This window comes from Varroa destructor, unplaced genomic scaffold, assembly GCF_002443255.2.
Source record: "Varroa destructor unplaced genomic scaffold, Vdes_3.0 BEIS01000005.1, whole genome shotgun sequence".
In the NCBI taxonomy this organism is placed as follows: domain Eukaryota; kingdom Metazoa; phylum Arthropoda; class Arachnida; order Mesostigmata; family Varroidae; genus Varroa; species Varroa destructor.
Window position 1 is genome coordinate 10,154,302 of NW_019211458.1, and position 6,931 is coordinate 10,161,232.

Below are 6,931 nucleotides of genomic sequence, written 5' to 3' on the forward strand. Positions count from 1 at the left end.
TACATTCCGTTGTTTGCGAATGCAGGTCGAATATATGAATTGATCTCTAGATTATGACAAGGGAATCTTCCTTACTCCATCACAAAAAAGAAGCACAGGCTTGGCAATTTCGCGTCCAGGTTACAAAAACATACCTCAACCATAATCGATTTTTAAATTCTGTTTAATTTATAGTAATAGAATATTCTATTTGTCAAGATCTTTTTAATGCTAACCGGTTCAAACGATTTATATGCCTTTACCATTTGTAAATCGCAAATTGCACTATACCCATGAGTATTTTTATGCATGGATATAGTGAAAAATTCCTGGAGAAGTATGCTTAGAATAGTTATTATCGCCTCAGACTCATTGCGGCATACTTAAACGGAACAACGAAATTTCTGTACTAACAATAAAAAGTGACTATCCTCATAGTGCACACATCATATATGTTCCATGCCTGTTAATTCATTCTAGGCGCCTGTCGCTCTATCGCCTATTTTTCTTTCTTTAGCAACGCTTATTCCAGCCGCTCTGCGTCGTCAAAGCCAGCCTCCAGCCTCCCACAACCATTCCTCAGGCTCTTTTCCAACTCCGTCTATCGTTCACTGCCGCTTCTATCGCTGCTGAGAGTCCTCTTGTCCGTGGACCTCTGCCTGGCCGTACGCTTAACCGCCCGCCCGCTCGCCCCACGACGAAGGGTCGTCAATCCGTCGTCCCTCCTCTATCATAGGCTCCATCCGTCGTTCGTTTGTTGCCCTCTGTCCATTATTCCATGGTTCCTGCAATACTTCCTCTGACTGGGTCGCGTCTATGTGTCTGTGTATCCCTCTCCTGTATGACTCTCTGTCTGTTATGTGCGTGCTCTTAACAAGCCTGCTTCACTGCTCTCTGTTCACCGCGTCTTTTTCGTCCGCTCGTTCGTTTGTCCATCTCCTTCTCTGTTCTCTCACTGCCAGCAACCCGTCCTCCCCGGCTGTTCACCCCCGTGTTTCCTTCGTCCACCTCCTCCCTCCCCTCCTTTACCATGTTCAAGTAAACGGTGCCTGCCGGAGGTTTCCTGCTGCTTCCGGAGCCGCCACCGCTACCACCACCACGGCGATCGCTCAACTCCTCTGCTAATGCTACTGCGCCTCCGGCAACGCTGCCACTCAACTCACTATAATTCTCTATATAGTGCCGCGCGCCCTGCCTTCCTTGGTTGGCGCCGCTGCTACTTCTCGTATGCGCGTACAGGGCTAGCACGGCAAGAGCGGAAATATAGCGAACGCGGCAGGCCGGCCGACTGGTTTCAGGCAGGCAGAGCAGGTTCGGCAGGCCGGCCGGCCGGCTGGCTGGCTGGCTGGCTGCCTGCCTGCCTGCCTGCCCGCTCTGCGCTGCAGGCTGCATACAGTTGCTGCCGTGGCGGCCGCTGCCGCCGCCACTCGCTCACCGCGCCAGGAGCTGGCACAGCTTGGGCAGACGGGCAGAGAGAAAGAAAGAAAGAGAGAGGGAGAGAGAGAGATAGAGAGCGAAAGCGAAGAAATACAAGAAAGGAGGGGAGTGTCGCCCTCACCAATTCGCCTCGTTTACCCTTTCCCACTGTGTGTGTGTGTGGACGCTGACGGGGCGGCAGATCGCTCGTGGCCATTGAAAGGTGCGGAGCTCGTGCGTGTATGTGTGTCTGTTGAGCGCAGCTCACCACCATCCTCATCTACACAGTGGAACTACTAGAGACACTAGTACAACTACAGCGATTATACACAACTCTAGCAGATTCGACTCAAGTGATCGCTATTGTTTTGGTTCGTATCTATTATATAAGTAGATGTCACGGTGGCGCGATTTAATTCTGGTGCAATTGAAGTTCCGTCAATGTCAATGAATCATCATCGACATAACAAAGATTAAACGGTAACGCCGTTATTTAACAGTTAAACAGACGTCTTGGAGCTGTCGGCGTTCTAGCTCTTGCCGCCCTATCGCTTCATGCTACAGCGGCGCGCACTGGATTACTGGCCCCACTCCCCCGTTTTAGCGCCAACATTGTTGCAGCCAGTGCAGCGGCAGCAGAAGAATAAGGCGCCGCTTCTTCGGCTACCGACACTGTCACTGCTGTCACCGCTGTGAGAAGCAGCAGCTCTATTAGAAGCAAAGCAGTCGGTCGGTCGGTCGGTCGGAACGTGCGTGCGTGCGTGCGTGCGTGCGTGCGTGAGGGTGTTATTGTGTCTTCTCCACCCCACCTCGCGCAGCAGTGGCCGACGGCCCCACTACCCCCTTCCCCACCTCCCCTTCCCCTTGTGCTGTCTCAGGGGCGCACCACACAGCGCTCCCTTCGCGCAGCCGCTGCCAGCCAGCGTCGCCACAAAATCGTCTGCTAACCCCAGCTGGGGCTGATCCACATCGTTACGAAAAATAAAAAAAAAAGAAAGCGCGAGCGCTAGACAGACAGAGACAGAGAAAGAGAGAGAGAGAGAAGGAGAAGGACTGGGTAGGTCTTCGATACAGTGAAAAAGGGAAAAAATTTTCAGCGGCAGTGAGAACAACAACAGCGACCGTTATTACTGCTCTTTTCTAATTAGCAGCTGCTACAGTGCGTTATGATGTATCTTTCTGGTAAATGTAACGATACAAAACGGGAAAGAACAGATGAGTAGTCTGTTTAAGAGGATATAAGGCTATATGTGTCAACGGAACATCTATTCTTTGAAAAAGGGATACACTCAATTAGAACGCGTTACGTTGAATGTACGAGTACTTACAAAAAGACAAGCAGCGGAAGAAAAACAATATCCGGAAAGAGTAGAGGATCGACGTGCACCAAAACAAATTGTGCATAGTCAGCGCCACCTACGATCAACATTATTGGCAGAATCGCAACGATTTCGGCCGGTGCTGTGATCAGTCTTCGCCAACTATTGTCGTTCATCAGCATCCGACGGCCTGAACCTCGGAGGCTGTCGATAACTGCGATAACTGTCACCGAAACGGTGTTGGTGGACTGCCCGCTCTTTAGCCCATCTTTACACATCGCCACACGAAGAAATTGCGTCCCTTCGCCGCTGCTTCTCCTCTTCCTCCTCCCCCTCCTTTTTTATCCTGGTAGGCAGCATCATCGTCGTCGTCGTCGTCGTTATGGTGGTCGCTGATGTGATAAAATCGTCGTCGACATTTTGAATTGCGTTTGTGTCGCAACCGCTCCTGCTGTTGCCGATTCTGATTGGTAGCCGCAGCGGCAACGATACTGACTTGCCATCGCTGAGGAGTGCCGAGAAGATTATTCGAGTATGCAGAATATTAATGCGACAAAACCAAGAAGAAATATCATTGCGACAAAAAAGAAATAGAAAAGCAGCAGCAGCAACAACGGCGACAAGCGAACGAAGAAAGAGAAGAAGCTGTTCTTTCTTTGAGCCGATCGAGACACGACTTCTAAGACGAATTCGCTTAGCCAAGGACTGAGCGGAGCAACGGCGGCAACGGCAACGGCGGCAGGAGCAACAAAAAACTAATCGAAGAACGACTGATCTGAGAAGGGCCTGGAGACAAAAAAAAAAAAGGTAGAAAAAAGTGCAAGCACAAGCAAGAGGAACAGTAGCAGCAGCGCCGTCAATAACAGAGCATTTTTCACAGCAGCCATAATAATAACAATCATAATATCAAAAAGCTGAAGCACGACCTGCAGGTAGAAGAACCTCTATCCGGCGTTTTGTCAAGCGTCCGCTTTGTTGTGCCGCAATTACCCGGCCACAAGAACTAGTGTTGTTACTAACGATTCGCCTCTCAGTTCGCCTTGTTGCCTCAGTCCGACCTATGTCGGTTAGATCTCGGTCTTCACACTTTAGCCAGCCCTGCTCCTATCGTTATTCCTCACCGGCCACACGCCGTCCTTCTCTCACTGAGTGGCTGTGGGTGTGTTTGTGTGTGTGTGCGTGTGCGCGTGTGTGTGTGTGTGTGTGTGTGTGTGTGTGTGTGTGTGTACGTTCGTGCGAGCGTGCGTGTACGCTCACGCACCCTTCTCGACATATCCGTTTGGGTGCCACTTTGTCGATTGCCATCCATATTTTTGGAGCTTTTTAAATTCAGAGTTTCACAGAGGGAAATGATATGTTGTTAGTGGCCGAGTCGCTTTTCGAATCACTTGCTTAAGAACGAATCAAAACAACCAGATGCAGCAGGATTGCTTCTAAATGTAAATCTTTTTCTGTAGACACGTTTTACGGACGATTAGCAGACAGCTACAGATTAATGAATGCCCCTAACTGATCGCAAATTAGAAGTACTTCCATCCTTTCACCCTTAACAAACGCAACGTGTCGATTTGCTCAGATGCTTCTAATGTATCTCTTATACGCGCAGCATCCGTATTCAAAGTAGTCGTTCGTGCCTCTTTACAGCCGTTCATTCGCCTCTTCGTTTGGCCAATTCGACACGTCAACAACAACAACAACAACAACAACAACTGAACTATAATCACAGGCATCTTAAACAACGTCAATATTCGAATCCATATCATCGACGTCATCATCCGTTCGAGTGGTAACGTTGGCGTATTTGGTGTCGAAGACCGGAACGAGCAAGAACAAAGGGGGATCGTAGGTGTTGAGCCCTGTATACAACAGATTCCTGATTGGCTTTCCATTGTTGTTGTCGCTGCTGCTGCTGCCGCTGTTGGTCAAAGCCATCTTTTGGCCCCCTTGCCCATCGCTGCAGTCAGTCACCGATATCTTCCTTCTTTCTCTTCTCTACAACGGCCCGCGCAGCAGCAGCAGCAGCGGCGGCGGCGGCGGCGGCGGCAGCAGCAGCAACAGCGGCGGTGGCGGCAGCAGCAGCAGCAGCAGCTCTACGAGAAACCGCGCTACGGAAGCAATTTACCGTGTGTGACGACTACGACGTCGCGCCGCGCCGCGCCGCGCCGCGCCGCCGCCGTTACCGACAATAACGCAATATAGCAGCAGCAGCAGCAGCAGCACAACAGACCGACGACGGCGCGCCGCTACGATCATCAGCGGTGGGACTCTGTTTTGCCGTGGCGTTGCTCTGCGTCGAGTGCTGTGTACGAAGTGTCCGTTGCTGTCAACTGCGAATAGTGGCAGTGAGTCGTGCCAGTCAGCGGCAGTACGAGGAGCAATAGGGGTTGACGGTAGCGATGGTGCTTGTCGGCGTTGTTGGTGTGCGTTTTTTTGCCACAGTCCGCACACAGGCACAGTTTAGTATAGTATCGACGCATCGCATTCAGAGTCGGCTGCAGAACGAGAAGAACTGTGCCGGCATCGTTGCTGCTGCTGCTGCTGCTGCTGCTGTTGCTGCTGCTGCTGTTGCAGTTTAAGCGACGACCGTGTTGTCGCGGTGAGTGGAGACCAGACGACGACGACCGAGCGGCGAAGCGGCCAGGCAGGCAGGCAGGCAGGCAAGCAACGAACAAGTGTAGTGTCATACCTGTCTCGCTTGTTTCTTCTGGAGAAGGATGTTTAAAGGCATTCGGCGCTCGTGCTGATGGCGGTGGCGTTGCAGCTGCTGCTGCTGCTGCTGCTGCTGCTGTTCTTTGTAGTAGAAATCGTTGTGAGTACTGACAACAGGAACGACGACGACGACCACGACATTTGCTGCTGGCCCCAGAAGCCACAGCTTCTGCTGCTGCAGCAGGAGTAACAGTTGTCGTTGTAGCTGTAGTAGTACTGGTGGTGGCGGTGGTAGTAGTAGTAGTAGTAGTAATCGTAGTAGTAGTAGTGGTAGTAATAGTAGTAGTTGTAGTAGTAGTAGCAGCAGCATAACAACAGTCAGTGGTGAAGCGTCGGACAACATAGCAAGTGACTATTGCCAGCCAAAGAAAAAGGGAAGAAGGAGGCGTGTAATGTGCTGCCGATACGTGGTCAATTTCGTTCGTTTGTCCGTCCGTCCGTCCGTTCGTTCGTCCGTTGAACTGCGTCGAGAGTTCAGACGCCGGCCTGAGTTAGCTCTAGCTAAGTGAGTCAGGCCGGCCCGAACCGAACACCACGGGGACAAAAAGGAACGAAGGCTAACAGGCCGGATAGGATCAGTGCAGAACAGCATTGCTACATAATAAAGAATCGAAAACAAACAAACAAGAAGAGGAAAACAAAAGAGGGTTTCGACGAAGTCATCGTTAGACTTCGTCGATTTATCGATTAGTTGATTGATTGCTAAGGTTAAGAGAAAGCGAATTGCATGAGATAACGATTGGCGATGACAACGGCGACAGAAAAATATTGATTCGCTGGATTAACAACATCTCGACATAGATCGATGTACAAAATGATCGTTTCTATGGCCTTTAAGTGTGCGTATTATGTGTGTGAGTGCTTATGTGTCTCTCTGCGGATTACTCTGTAAGAAAGATCGTGTGAGAAAGGAAGCAATACTGTTTGGATACATTGATGTGTTAATGCTTTGTGAATGCGCAAATAATTGTGACAAACATTTCCTCTGCTGTATTGTGGAGGAAATGCTTGTAGTGGTGCCCGAAAAAGGAATAAAATCTAGTTCAGCAACGGGATAAGGACTATATTAGAGAAACTTCAACGAAGATGAAACGCAACTGCTGACGAATCTCAGTGACGAAAAAAAAAAAACCAGAAAGGAAACAGGTTCTATCATCGTCGTCGTTGTCGCGTCTCGTCCAGCGCTGCACCTCGACGGCGCATATGTTCCATCGCACGAAGGATTAACCAGGAGACATTTTTCCCAAAGACAAGAAAAGCATTCGAATTGCGCTCATCGCAAAAAACTAGTTGTAAGCAAAATTAGTGGTCAATTAATGATGCTGCTCTGTGATATCGGCGCTAGCAGCACCGGCAGGAGTGCGCGATGTCGGAGACAATAACAGCAGAATCGACGGCGACGCTACAGGCGATGGGGTGCTAACTATTACGTTATAGATGATTAGTGTGGGAGCGAGGCGCTCGCTTCCTGTGCAGCAGTCAGGCCGTAAAAGTATAGAGGGAGTAAG

General features: G+C 50.2%; 1 protein-coding gene across 2 annotated transcripts in view; it reads left to right on the forward strand.

The window, feature by feature from the left end:
• The first annotated feature begins 1,586 nt into the window (after nt 1-1,586).
• The window catches only part of LOC111250896 (uncharacterized), a 149,424-nt gene continuing 144,079 nt past the window's right edge, over nt 1,587-6,931 (forward strand). The window contains exons 1-2 of one of the 2 annotated variants that reach the window (XM_022806826.2): nt 1,587-3,521; nt 4,359-6,931. The exon at nt 4,359-6,931 is cut by the window's right edge and continues 191 nt beyond it. The gene's annotated coding sequence lies outside the window, so the exon portion shown is untranslated. The remainder of the gene's footprint in view (nt 3,522-4,358) is intronic. The other variant, XM_022806827.2, reaches the window with a different exon arrangement.